Below are 15,630 nucleotides of genomic sequence, written 5' to 3'. Positions count from 1 at the left end.
CTATTGACCATGTTAAAAGACTCATTTAATCTGTAACAACAACCCCTCCTCACACTAACTCCACAATCACACACGCAGTATCACACCAGCATAATGACTCAGAAGCACTTTAGCTTTGGTAGGTACTAAGCAGCTTGGGAGTGTTTTCACTGGGAGGGCCAGTGAGCACAAGACATAGTTCCCCAGGCCCTCTGCCTAGTGCAGATGTTTCAGAGGGCTGGAGAGAGGCCAAGGATCCCTCTGACATGCCTGCCCCCTTTCTCACCCTAAACCCAGCTTCCTGCTTCTGCTTCAAACCACTGATGACTCACTAGATATACAAAGACATACCTCTGTCAGGTTTTCTACGATGTTAAAGGTGGGCCAGAGCCATAGCCCAGCTGTGGACACTAGCCCTAAGCTGTGGGAACCTTCTGGGTCTCACCTTGACAGCACAAGTCTGACCCTAACAAAAATTATATCAATCTCTAAAGCAAGTTTGCATACTTCTTTTATCCTTTTTTGTTTTCCTCTATACCTTAAGGATTTTGCTGACTTGGCTGTTCTTCCAAAGAAGTATTTGCTGCCTTTTTGTAGATCTGGGAAAGGAAAATTTACCATTGAAATTTTCCAGCCTTTACAAGATCAGAAAGTTCTCATATTTCTTGTCTCCAGAAAATATGAAAAGTGGTCCCTGGATGCAAATCATCCAGTAGCTCAAAATCAGAATTTTGGCTGTTAACAAGTCAAAGAGCTAGCTTGGTGCAGATAAGCTGGGACTGGAGAGAGTGAGAAATCATTTAATATAACATTGATTAATCTGTTTATCTTCCTCAGCACAGAAATTTTCTTCAAAAATCAGGTATTCCAAACAGGAGATACATAATCAAAAAGCCTAATGCTCAGACCATTTCACCTGCTGGTCTCGAGACACTTTGAAAACCCTATTCTTTCCATTTAGCAGCAGTGAAAATGAACAGGGTCTTTTCCACTGGTGCAACAGCAAAGGCACAAGAGTCTCATGTCCAATTCACAAGACCTGCAGCAGGCCAAGAGAGGATTGGACCAATAGATTGTCCTAAAGAAATTTCCTTGGAGGAAAGAATCCCAGGAGCACTAACTCTTACAACCACTTTATGAAGTGAACAGTGAGAAGAGATTATGTTCAACTCATCCATTGTACTGAGCACTAGTCACTGGCTTGCAAAAGAGCTACCTGTCTAGCTCCTAACTTGGGTGACTTCTGCAAAGAGATGAAGTCTAGAATTCGGAAACTCCCTTGCATACTGTGCTGTTAGAAACAGAAGACATTGTGTGAACTCTTCAGGACTTTATAGGCTGCATATCCATGGACACTGTGGTCTGTAAAAAGCAAATAGCCTGTAGATCTCATCTTTATTAGCCCAGGTTTAATGGTCATCTATTTTTGCCTTATTGTCTCCCGAGACAACCCTGTTGTGAACAAATCCTTTCAGACTTTATTGGTTTTGTGTTTCCATTGTTTCCTTGTCATGGGTCTGGTAGGCAAAATTTTTCTTTGACAGTGGCTGCTTCTTTCTAAAAGCTTATGATTCTATGATTCCGGACCAGCAGGCTCCATCACAGCATTTCTCTCTTGTAATTGCCTTGGGCCAATTTCTTCTAAAAGAATTAAAAATGCAAATCTAATATCATAATTGTGTAATATGATAAGCTTGGCAGCTCAATCAATACTATCCCCCACTGTCAATAATACAGCTCCAATGCACGTTTGTCAGACCTGACCAATCTCGCTTTATCACTGGCACTATGGTCCTTCCACATCTACAAGATATGACATTTTATAAGTAGGTTCCTATCAATCAGATCTAATTTTTGTATCATAGAAATTCATTTTGTCATCCTGCTGCCTGGCAGCACTGGGGCTGCTCTCTGAGCCAGGCGTCAGAGGCTTGCGGACTAGGCTTCCCTAGGCTCCCATGTTACAGTCTGGCTGAGGACTGGGACTGACAATAGCACACTTGGGTATCTTCATTTTCTAGCCACAAATGACATGGGGTTAGCAGCAAAGGACATGGCTGGTAACCACTGTGGAAAGGGAAACCTGTGGATCAATAAGAGAATGCCAGTTGGTGCTTGTATTGTTGGGTGTATCTCTAAATGAAGGAAGATTTTATGTGAGATAACTTTTCACCCCCTGAGTCTACAAAACACATTCCAGACAGTACTTTGTTACTAAATAATGCCTCTAGAGTAGAATGTTTCTGAATATATCAAAAGGGCTGCTAATCCAAAATGGAGGCAAACCAGAAGTCACAGTAATTGTATTAACACAGATATTGTCTCTTCCAGTCCAGCCACAACCACAATAATTGAAAGCAAAAGAACAATTTGCATTCTTCTGAAGTCCACACCCTACCTCTTTCTGCTTGGACTTGCTTTAAAACTCTACGTCTAGGAAAGGTCATTTTAAAAAAGTAGGTTTTAAAAAGGCTCTTTTAAAATGTTGCATTCTGCTGTACTTTAGTTTTCTCTCATGATAATACTTTAATGTACCTCTGACTCTGTTAACCTCTGCAGAATTGTCCTTGATCTGCCCCAAGAAGAAAAAATGGGTCTGCTGGGCTTCAGCCTGGACTACACTGGTGGAAAAGTTCCCACCTTCGGGAAAAAAAAAAAAGAAATAAAATGTTAATGCACAGTGAAAATGGAGCCTGACTCCTTAATTCTTCCTCTAAGGTCTGAAACTCAGATTGGCTTGGGCAGCTTCTATCTTAGTATTCTACGTATGTATACTATTACCCAAGTCACACACCTGAAATAACATGTTACCATTTTAAGCAAAGAAGTCAGTGTCAGCGCTTGAGTAAGAAATTTCTGAGATGAACATGCTTATGAGGGTTATGCTTTGTTTTCGGAAAACAGTTGCTTTCTGTTGCATCAGTATAAACCTGACATGATCTAACATCATGTAAGCAGGATGACCAATAGCAAAGTGGAGAAATCCAATCACCCTCCCTTCTTCTGAGAGCACAGGGATTGCACATGAAACAGAAAAAAGCCCAACATAGGGCATATGTTTCACTACACAAGAATAACCCTCGGGCAAAGATGGAAAAAAGAAACTAAAGCAGGGACAGCTGCATCCTGAGGGTCAGGAAGCACAGGGGAGAGAAAGCTGCCAAAATCCAAGTTTAGTTCAATTTTGCGAAGGGAAGCAGAACAGCAAAACCTTTTTCAGTTATATGAATAGGAGTGAAGGACGATGGGGAGAGAGGCAGGGCTACTTGCAATGTTGAGGATGGATTAAGGATTAAAAGTAATGGAGAAAAAACAAAAAACAAAAAAGAGAACCAAACTAAACCAATAATTTGCCTCACATCCAGTAGGGATCATTGAATACAAGAAATTGGAAAATGAAAGCTAGCTAATGAGAATGAAGGTAGAGAAAGAAATGACTACTCATTGAGATGAAAGCAAGAAACAAAGATCTTCACTTCTTCCAACTGGAGACATTGCAGTGTTCATCCCAGAATAAAGCAGGAAGAGGTTGGTGAAACTTCATACAGTTGGACATTGTTAGGTAAAGTTTTTAATAAAACCGTCAGATCATTGATCTTAGGAAATCTTCAGAAAGTAACAAATGCATCACTTAAGGAGTTTTCCCCCTTCTAACTTAGGTAACTCTGGTCTCATTAGTCTGACCTGTGTAGTATGTAAAGCTTTAAAGAAATTTTGAAGGAAAGAATATTTAGAATCTTGGACAAAAATACAAGCTGCTATTAAATCAACATGGTTTTTGAAAAGATTATCATTCCCGACTAATCTAATACTTTTCACATAATGTGATGACTGATTTATTCAGTTTTAAGCCAATGGAGTCTACTAGATCTATTCATATTTCAGTAAGACATTTGCTTTGGTGCTGTTTGGGAAGTTATTAGGTAACAGGAGAAGATAAAGATTATTAGACAACCATAAGAAACTAGTTAAAGAGTGTTGATAATGAACTCTGCTGAAAAAAGAACGTTTGAATTGCTGGGAGGTTACTAGTGCTGTAACAAGGGGCCAGCCTGGGACAATCTTGTCTGGTATTCATTAATGACTGGTATAAAATATAACATGTTTGCTGGCAACATAATGTAGGAGGGTTAGCACATTCTCCAGGGAGAATTGGATTATCTTGACAGCATCCATGTTAAGATGAAATTTAGTGATCAGATTTGTAAACCAAATGAAAAGGAAAATGAGTAAAGACCAAAAACAAGAGACTCAGATAAGAATTATGAGCTTGTCAGTTAGGAAAGACACACATGAGAGATCTTGACATATTAGCTATTTAACTGCGAATCACCCAGCTGATGTGTCTATGGAAAGGCAGGTGTGATCCAAACATGTATGAGGAGAAACACTACCAGAAAAGATGTAAAATTGTTATGGCAACATTTTGGTCTTTTACTGAGTTATAATCTTGAATGACCTTTATGTTCAAGACATATTAATTCAGTCTGAGAAACTGAAGGTGACTAAGGGAAGAGGAGTCATTTGAGGACTTCTGCTTCTGCTCTGTTTATATAGTCCACTGATATTTATTTTTTATGGCACACCCACATCAGGTGATGCTCTTGTAGTCACTTGCTTGTCTAACCTCATTGTTCAAAACAATGCAAATCTGGGCAGAGGTCAGTCCTTGTGATCCTCCCCTGTCCCTCATCAGACATGGCCAGACAGTTGCCATTAACAGGACTGTGTGGACTCACCCCACTGTCCAGTCACTAGAATATTTGCTTTTCTTTGTTAGTTTATCTGAGGTCCAAAACATAGTAAGAGTGGTCCTTCTATAGCATGGCACAAAGGTTTTGCTGGACACTGAGTGAGGGCATTAGTGGGAGGTGTGTGAAGAGATTAACAGGCCTCTTGGGAGGGTATTGGGGCCCATACCAGGAAGACAGTGCAGAAGAGGCAGAGCCTCATGTCTACTAAAAGGTAGGAACATTGCCCTTCCCATGCTAATTCTGAGCCGCGGCTATGAATTGCATGGAAAACAAATGATGAACCAAGTTGAAATGATGCCAGCAATCAGGCTTTGCAATTGTGGATAATTGTGTTCAGGAACCACCTGGTATGCTTTAGCTTACAAGTGTAGTCATTCTCTTAACTTCTCATGAGTGAATGAGGCCCAAACACTACAGTCATTACACATTAAGAGACAGATGAGAAACATGGCAGTATTTTCCTGACATAGTCTTTCCTTTATCTGAGTTATTCTTGCATCTCTCTATCATTCAGTGAACTATCTTCTGCGCTCTCCAGCTTTAGACTCAGCATAGCATTGTACTTCTCCTTTGAGTACTGCCTAACACAGAATAAGCATATAGAGGTAGATACGATAACATTTTTTTACCTCTGCAAGTGGAAACATAATGTAACAATGTCCAAAATCATCATGACTACCATATCTTTCTACAAGGACAAAAATAAGCCATTATTATTAATGTAAGCATATTAAAAATGGCTTTTCCCAGTGGGAAAGTACCACATGGCCATTAATATACTTATGCTATCTGTTCTCTAGCAGAGCACAGTCACGGTCAGTTAGCTGCAGATGAGCCTTGAAGTTTCCAGGATAAACAGAAGAGTTATGAGCTGAGAAGGAAGCTAAAAGGATGAAACACAATAAATGAAGCAAAGCAAGGAAAGAACCAAGCTTGTTTACTGTCTTTTATCTTTTTATTTTACTTTGTCTGATATCTGCAACAGCCACATTAGCACAATAGTTCTGAACATCACAGCCATGACAACAATGAGAAATATTGCTCACAGCCACTGGCAGGCAGTGAGAGGGATATGCACCTTTTTGACCTGTAACCCTAAGTTGTCTTTCTTTTTGACCAGCAAAGAAAAAGGCAGTGCTGTTCATGTGGGGAAATGAGGGTGAGAGTTCAGGAAAACTCTTACCATGAGTAAGATTTTTGAATTTTTCTTGATGTGGGCTTTGCCTCACATTACAATTTCTGGGAAATAGGGACTGCAAGGAAGAAATTCTCATACTTGCGCTGTTTGGAACAGAAAGGCACAGACTGCAAGATAGCCCCAAATGAAGATAAGGATGTGCATATGATATGCATATCACTCTGATAGTGATGTCTGGCTGTAGAATCAAGTTTAAGGGTATTCTAAATGTAAAAATAAGCTGAAACCCATGAAATGCAATTTCTCAAACTAGGAATAATTTGCAGTTGAGCAAACCTTGCTTACATTGTACTGGAGAAGTCAAATATATAATATTCTCCAAAAAAGGCAGCCTTATTTGCGTTCCCTCCTTAGGTTAATTAAGCCTAGTTATTTGTCATTCAGAAGTCAGCAGAAGAGTGGTTAATTTGTAAACTATTTTTAACAGCTTTTTAAAAATATCAAATAAAATATCACACACACTCAAAAAAACAACAAAAAAAAATCCAAGGAACTGCAGTGACCCCAGAACTGTTACTGAAGAAATATAACCAAACGGACATTTCTCAAAGCTTCTGGGTTACCATCAGAGATGGGCATTCCATCATTTTGAAAGCAAGAAGTAGATGAGTCCTTGCCGTGGTTTAAAACCAAACCCGCACAGCTCGTTCACTCCTCCCCCCCTTCCTCCCCTGACCCCTGGAGAGTTGGGAAGAAGAATCCAAATAATGTAGCCCCCACGGGTTGAGATAAGCACAGTTTAATAGCTAAGATATAACACAAATCATTACTGCCACTACTGCTACAAACAATAATGATAAAGCCAATAACAAGTGAAGAGAATACAACACCTCACCAGCCACCGACCCATAACTCACCCCACCCTGCCCGACCGAGCACCGACCGATACCTCCTCCATCCCCCCAGAGCTCCAGCCCTTCTGGGTTTCTCCCGGTTACATCCTGGGCATGATGTGCTATGGTATGGAATACCTCTTTGGCTAGCCTGGGTCAGGTGTCCTGTCTCTCTCCTTCCTCCCAGCCTCCCCTCCTCCCTGGCAGAGCATGAGCTCAGAAAAGGCCTTGGACAAAACCAAACATTTAAGCAGTAACTCAAAACATACTTGCTATCAGCAACTGTTCTCAGCCCGAAAGTCAAAACACAGCACTGCACCAGCTACCAAGAAGGAGAAAAATGACTGCTATTGCTCAAACCCAGACAGTCCTGAAGCTCATCTTTGCTCTCTGGGAAAAATTCAGAGAGATCAGCATCTGAAAATAAGAATGACAGAGATGCAAGTTATCTTCTCTCTGAAGACTTGCTGACTGTTCAGAATATGGTGTTTAAGAAATATCTCTAGGTAGCTAAAGCACCTGCTGTAATACAGTTCTTAGCTTTCTAGGCTCTGCATTTCTGCACCACTCTTCAGTGTCCTGCTAGATCCCCTACAGTGATCTCATCTTTTGGCCAAAACATATGAAAAAGTAAATACTTCAATTCCAGGCTCACTCAAGCTCTAAAATGATGTGCACTCCGTAGCAAATCCTATCTAATCTTCACAACATGCTAGTGCCAGAGGTTAAGAAAACGTGCCAGAAAGCTTTGTTTTGGACTGGTGGAACAGTGTTTACGATCAGCCTCTCACACGATGTCAATGCTCCTTCTACACAAACTAAAATGTCCCACTGCTGTTGAAATCCATCTCTTGTGTGGTGAATATGGAAGGAGCATGTTAAAGGACGGGGGTTGTAGAGACAAGTCTCATCAAAGACATACCTGGGTTGTAAGGAGGACAGCCTGAAGAAAGGTACAGACTTAAGGACCCCTGGGTACTTCACCCATTTTCATGGCTATGTTTTACAGAAAGGTTTTACATTGTATGGGCATTTACTGGTCAATACAACGTGTTTTGAATATCTATGGCAAGGTTGTTTTTTCGAGCAGTAAATATCAATATGGATCTAAACAGATCCTTTCCAGAGAAGTCTATACATTACAAGTTACTGCAAATATTTAACTGTGCTTCTTATTTTTCCCCTTGTTTTGCAATGGCTCTGCTTTGCTCTTTTGGTTAGAAAATAAAGATCTAAAATTTTAAAATCAATATGTAAATAGTTTTTATTTCTTTAAACAAACAGACAAGATTTTTGGAACAATTTATGTTAGTTTGTCCCTGAAAGTTTGCCTTCAGCCTCCTTGACTTGCAACTAATGCTTCTGTAGGAGAGCATTACTAACCCTGACAGCATTGATTTTCAAACGTATGGTTGCTAGTGAAATATTAAACCCTATTGATTTGAAATTCAGGATCAGATGCCTGTTAGATACTCTGCATATTTTGGGGATGAACAGTTTAATTTATCAGCTCTTCCAACTGCAGAATAATTAGAACTCCATCATGTTCCTGTTTTGAGATGGAGAGGTTCCTGTCAGATTACAGCATCTGTAATCTTAAAAGTGTTCTATGCATTATGTTTACTAATTGGTCAATTTATCCTCCCAATGAAGCTTTTCATTCATTTCTCAGGAAATACACTGGAACAAAGACATCCATCTTTTCATCCACTGAAATTTCACGTAGTTCTCTCTTCTTAACCCATGGAAGAAGTAATAGGAGCATAATGGAGATTTCCAGGATTAAAACAAAAGGAATGGAAGAGCTGAGAAGAATTTGTGGTGGGGGGAAATTAAAAAAAAAAAGAGATGGCAGTCTGAAAGGAAAAGCAAAAATTCAATATAGGTTACATTTCTAGGAAGGAAGCCATTTTCAACTTCAGGTGGGTTTTTTGGTGTAAGGAAGAATGTTTACTTTGTCAATACCCAGTATCATGTCTATATAAGGTTAACTACAGGATCCATGGGTTTTAGCAATATTTTCATTTGCAATTAATCATTCTTTAATCCCTTCAAACAAAAACTAGTTTTGTTTTTTGGTTTATATTTTTGGAAAGAAGCTGAATCCAGATTCATGAATACAAATTCATGCAGTCCAAGCAGATAGGGATTTCCAGACCACAGATGAGTCTGATCCAAACCTCTGATCTCTGTGGAACTTTCTTCCAGTGAAAGACAAGAGCAATTCACTAATAAATAAAACTCTCAGCCAGCCTGCTTCCAAACTTCACTGCTGTCACACAAAAACTTTAGAGGACAAGAAACTGTATCTATGCATCAGCTGCAATACCAGCTGTTGTCACTAATAGATACATATCTGCAGCTGTCTAGCACATTCCCTATGAAGTTTGGGTTTGTTTTGTGTGCTACACATGCACACAGTTAATACTTATGAAAAGGGGGTTAATTATAATAACAAGATGACAGTTTAATCTCCTTCTTACTTCCAGTAAGGAAATAAATGTATTTTAGCACAAATCTCTCCAACAAATAGGACCAGACTTCATCAGCATCTTACAAAAGTCAATTAATAAATGAGCCCATAATTTCAAATTTAGACTTTTATTTTCTGAGGAGACTAAGGCTAAACCCCCACTCCATTAGTTCGCTCTCTACACTCAATCTCCACCTGGTGCTGACATTTCTGTTACTTTGCTGATTTATGCCACTTTTTCTTTCTTTTTTTTTTTTAACTTATTTTACCAGAAAAATAACCTGTCTTGATTAAGCTCATTTGTATCCATTCATAATCTTTTGGGTTTCCCTTAATAGAAAAACCCTGGTACCATTTTTCACAAACAACTTCTTTTCCTTCTTACCCTATTTTACATGTTTGCCTGAGGTTTTACTGACAAGGTGCAACTTAGTGCTATGAAGTGTTCATTGCCTCCTCACAATTAAGCTGACAAAGAAATGTGCATTATACCCACATCTTTTTTCCACAGACTCTCTGTCCCCATAAAATATTCTCAGAGCAGTAGTGTAATCTCCAAGCACCTAAAATCTATCTGCTCTGAGTGTCAAATGTGCATCTGCATTCTTAAGTGGCATCTAATAACTATTTCCATAATGCAGTCCTTGAAAGCTTAGTAATTAAAATAATGAATATATATTTTATCACCAAAAAATAAAATCTTTTTTTACTTGAGTAGTACAAACAGACAATCAGAACTTCTATTACTCCTTTAGGTGTTTAACTCCTAAAGATGAACCCTTCATGAGATCTTAGGTTAAGTGATAAATCACTTTTTGAAACTGAGACCAAAATAATAGCTTTGTCAACTGAACAGTGAAGTGGTTCCAAGTACTGTGCAAGGCACACCAATGAGCATAGTCAGTGGAGGAGGTTCTGCAGGAACCCGAAGGTGGAATCACACTCATACATGCCCTCACACTGGTGGACACCAGGATAGTTGAGATTGGTCTCCACATGGTCTCTGTGCCATCATCTGTGTGCTCTCAAAAACTGCTGTGGCTTTCAGCCATCAACTATTGTATTGCATTAATAACATTCAAATTCTGTGAAATATTTATCTTAATGTCTGACCATATATAACACATTAACCAAGCAAATGTAGAAGCGTCAGGTTCCTGCATCTACCTATAACAATGTCAGTACCACCTCAGGAATTCAAAGCCAATCTTTTAATTCTGTAAAAATGTTATATATTCAGAGTCTATACTTATATATAAGAAGTAGTCCCTATATTACTATGACAGAAGAGCTGCTTGCCTAGTAGATCACACTTTATAAAGAAAATTGGGAAATACTTGCTTAAATTTGTGGCTTCAGAGACATATATTTAATGTTAAATGATTCTCACTAATATTTTCTATCATAGAAGATCTCATTGTGAACACATGCAGAAAAACACTCTAATCTGAGCATTAAGTGTTTTCATCCTCTCAGACAGTTAGATTTCACATGAATATAACTAGGTATTTAAAGATACAGAAGGATGCAGAATGCCTTTTATGAAAGAATCTAGATTTAGGGTTCTAGAAGTCATTATGTGAGTGAAGGGGAGTTGAGTAACATAGGGATTGCCTAATTTGAAACAGTGAAGGGACCTAAGGGACCTTGGGATTGCACCCAACATAACAGTTAGTGCAGCTGAGGGCTGCATGGGAAGGCCAGGCAAACTCAGTCTTACTGGGGGTGAGCTTGTAGGGTGGAGAGCCCTAACTAGGTGCTGTTTGGGTACAGATCCTGTCACCAGCATCATCCACAGGCAAGTTTCTGAATGAGAATTTACTATTCTATACAGGGACTCTAATTCAAAACATCACAGCCTTAACAATGAAAACAATATCTGTTCTCTAAAGGCAGGGCTAATACACACTTCCAAGAGGTTTGAAGGGTAAGCAGAATAAAAATGGCTCCTAGGCAACCAGATTGAAGAAAATCAGTACAGGATCCAGCCACCAGTTCTAGGGGAAATAAATGTGATCACAGAAGCACTGCTGGGATCTGAGAGATCTTTCTTTTAACCAACTGTCAGCTAGAAACCCCACAATTGCTTTGTCTTAACGTAGAGGGAATGGAGACAATGCATCATTCATTATGTCATTTTGTTGTTTGGCTTTTTAAAATATTAATGAACAGTCTAGGCCTTCCTTTTGCTGACCACTGAAAACAGCCCTGTTCCCCTGAGTAAACCAAGGCTGACTCTTTAAGCCTGTGATTGAAATTCAGTCAAAACTCTGGGTGAACGGAAATCATTTGTTGCAAGACAGTGACATGCAGCAGCTCCTTTTTGTTTGCAAGAGAGCTCAGGGATTCTGTGTCTATTTATTGTCATCAGCTGAGGGTTCAGTATTGATGGTTACCCAAAACTCTGTGGCTTTGGAGAGTGAAGGCTGTACCGCAGCTGCAGATTTGGCAGAAACAGCACCTGAGTCTGAACAAGAAACACTTTGTTGGTTTCTGTTCAACAAAATATTTGCAGAACAAGGCAACCCCAGCTGGTTGGTCTGGAGTGGAGGACGCATGACCAGGATGATCCCAGATGATGGGAGGAAAGATATGCCAAAGATTCATTGCCTTATCCATTCACTCCCTCTGATGTCCTTCCTTAAGTGTTTGCTACTGGTGACTTTAAAAAGACAAAATAGCAAGCTAAGATGAAATGTTGCTCTAACTATGACAATGATGCTGATTTGGGGATCAAAGTCAGATTCATCTATAGGGAGGTGTTAAATGATTTCCCTGAAAAAAAAACTGTTATGTGGAACAGAGAGCAACTTTTTTGCATGGTCCTTTTCCCACATCATTGTTTAGCCAACACAGTATGTAAAGCCAAGAGAATGATGCTAGGGAGATCAGCTAGGAGCAAAGGCACTTTGCAGACATCTGCTTCAGTTTGTAGGCTGTTTTTCAAATGATCTTTTGGGGTTTTGCCTTCTCTGTTACCAAGCAACATTGTGTTTGACATGCACAGTGACATGCCCTCTAAAAAATCTGCAGATCAGATTTATTTCTTAAGGCCCCCTGAACAGGCAATTTATTGTCTTTGTGGAACTGCTTTACTCCTGCTGCGCACACTCAACTTGTTACTTAACTTGAGTTACTCACTCAGCTTTCTGTTCCAGCAACCTTAGCAGACCCTACCTAGGCATGCTGCTCAGCCACACAAAGACAAAAGGCAATTCCTGACTCAGTGAATTAAAAACATTAGCCTGTCGTGAGAGAAAAAGCTAGATGAAGTAAACAGGACAAAGAAAAAGCGAAGTGATGGTGAAACAATTAGAAGACTAGCACTGTATGTTGTGATCTTAGCATAACACTAATGATCTTCTTAAAAACACTTGTTTCATTTCCTTCAAAGTTGATGTAAAATCTCAGACAGATGCCAAAATGAAGAATTTTCCTGGGAAAGACTTGATTGTAGTACAACTTTCCCTAATAATCATAACTGCCTTGCAGGTTTTTTCTGCAGAAAAAAGATTTCCTGCTGTAAATCCCAATAAAACCTTCACTAGGTGTGAGTCTTTTTCCCACTTTGTCTTTTTCTCTCTCATAAATATTTTTTCCAAGTTAAAAAAACAGAAATAAATAAAGAATTCAAGCTCCCCATTTACAGCTGCGACTGAGTGTTTGTGACCTTGATTCCCATAGAGGTTAACCTACTCTGATTAACTTTGCCATGTTATTCCATTAAATAAAAACAGTTTTGACACCCAGAGACTAGGGCATCCTAGAGATAATACAATAACCTTATGCAATCATTCCAAATTGAATTGCAATAATTCATTTAGGTGACCATACATATTTGTTATGTGTAATATGAAACATTGCAAAATGAAATCAACAGAAATGTTTCTTGTTAATGAAGATATACTGTGCTGTTACGTGTGGGGTTTGGACTCCATATCACAGAAATCTTGTTTGTATTCTAAATTCCAGGGTATCATACTAGTTAAAAATTATGAAAACATATTTTAAAATTATACAACTGGACAGATGGAAAATTATTTCATGCATTTTGTTCCATGCCTTGTTCATTAAAAATGGAAGTCTAGACCACCCAATGTCACTTGGAGTTTGATTCTTTTCTTCAATGACATGACAAGCTTCATCCTAAGATTTTCAGGGATTATTACTGGATTTTCAATTAACTTTATAAAACTGACATAGCTGCTCTGTTTTTGAAAGTTGTGATAGAAGGATACCCATTCTAAATGGTATTAAAAATAAAAAACAAACAAAACAACTTGCAAAAGTATTTGTGATGCTTATTAGTTCTTATAAAAGACAAACACAGTGTTATGTATATAAATCTCCTATACATGCTGCTTTGCAAAATTCTCATGGAACAAAATCAGGTCAAAAAAAGTTTCTGTCTCTCTCTCACTAAATGGTTTCTAGTGTTTCTGGCTCTTGTAAAAGCTATACGAAGAGATGAAACATCTCCTTATAGAATGGTTTGGGTTGTAAAGGACCTTAAAGATCATCTAGTACCAACCCCATGTCCAAGGTCAGGGACATTTTCCACTAGACAAGGTTGCTCAAATCCCCGTACAACCTGGCCTTGAACCTTCTACCTGGCCCTTCTACGGTGAACTCTCACTGTCTGCCTGTCTGCAAACATCAATTTACTTTGATGTACAGAAAATTTTTTCTGACTTGGATTTAGCTTCAAGGATGGGAGCCAAATTACTCTTAGTGTATCAGCAGTGCACAGGAGATTGAAGACTCCAAAGACACCAGCTTCAAGCTCAGACAGGCTGATGCAGAGCTGAGCCCAGAGTTGTTAAACTCAGCATGAACTGAATCTCAGCTTATTATCCATCAGACCCTCTTGAGAAGTCCCCTGTATTACGAAGTCTTAGCTATATGCCAGACAGACCAGAGTGAAATGCAGATAGATTTCTTTTCGTGCCCAAGCTACTCCATTCCAAACTACTCGGAAGATCACTATGTTGTAGTTTGACTTTGGCAAAGCCTGTTTCTGCTCATATGGTCTTTTCTTCAGAAAGCCTTTGAGCCAAAAATCCAGGGGATTAGCATAAAGGAGATCTCTGGAAAAAAAAAAAAAAAAGGAAAAAAAAGGAAAAAGAAAACCTCCAAACAACTGCAGACACAGCAGAGTATTTAATAGCACATATTGCAAGCTGTCATCTGTCATCCTTTTTCCTATTAGAAACATGGGATTCCTTCATAGTCACTGCAAATATTTATACAGCATCAAATTTACCATAAATTGGTTTAGGGCTCCTTAAAGCCCTAAGCAGAAACTTGCAATAAGTTCAGCCAAGACAACACTGGAGGAAAAGCTGAGGCAAAGATTGTAACTTAATGGTAGGCTGTTTAAATTGCACAGAAGAGCTCTTTGAATGCAATGGAGAGCTATGGACATAGTGATTAAAGGAGGTTGAACTCTTTGACCTAGAAAATCAAATTGGTGACAACTCAGTATGTTAAACTACATTAAAATTTATGACATTGAAGAAGAGGATCAATTTGTGTGTTTGTCTGTGTTTGTGTATAAAGTCTGAATTAGGAGATTTCTGGAGCAGGGAAAGCAATCACCTGAAGGATTTTCAAGCATCCGAAGAAGCAAAAGTTCCACATTCGTTTACTGACCCCAGAATGATGAAAAGGTATTTTTGAAAGGAAGAGGGAAATAGACACAATGCCTTGAAAAAGGAAACTGTAAATGGTCATTAGAAGGAAATATCTGAAGAAGTTTCACAAAGTAGGTGTAATGGTTTATCTGACTCAGGCAAATGACCCCATGACAGCAGTAACCTCTGGCTAGGGAACAGGGCACTGTAAACTCAAACACCTTTGCCACAGTTCAAGTGTCAAACAGGGGTTTGCACAGTCCAAAACAAATTTACTGTAGAGCTAGAAACTTATGATGAAAAGCAGTGTATTACAGCACACTTTCTTAAAGCAGGTTGTTCTTTTTAATTTCATTAATGATTTCTGAAATTAAAGGGATGCTGTCATGGTAAAGTCAACTCAGAATAAGAAACACAAACCATATATGTTGATAATAGCAGTCTTTTATTTCAAAAGCAGACATGAAAACCTTTTTTTTTTTCTAGTAGTTTTGCCTTTAGCTTTCATTTTCATATCTTTCAGCCTGAACTAACAGTATTATTTCTGTTTATAATAACTCCATGTTATTTCTGACTAAAATAAAGACATTCTCATAACCTTCCCTAATGTCACTTGCATTTCCAGAGGAAGTAAAACCAAAAATAAAACACAAGGAGTGACTTTTCCGTGTGCTAGCATGACATTACTTTAAAACTATTTCTCCTTAGCTCCATTTTGTAAATCAAAATAGGGGAAACTAATAAAAAGTGGTCACAAAAC

Source organism: Melopsittacus undulatus, chromosome 2 (assembly GCF_012275295.1).
Source record: "Melopsittacus undulatus isolate bMelUnd1 chromosome 2, bMelUnd1.mat.Z, whole genome shotgun sequence".
Lineage (NCBI taxonomy): Eukaryota > Metazoa > Chordata > Aves > Psittaciformes > Psittaculidae > Melopsittacus > Melopsittacus undulatus.
Note: the sequence above shows the minus strand (reverse complement) of the source record.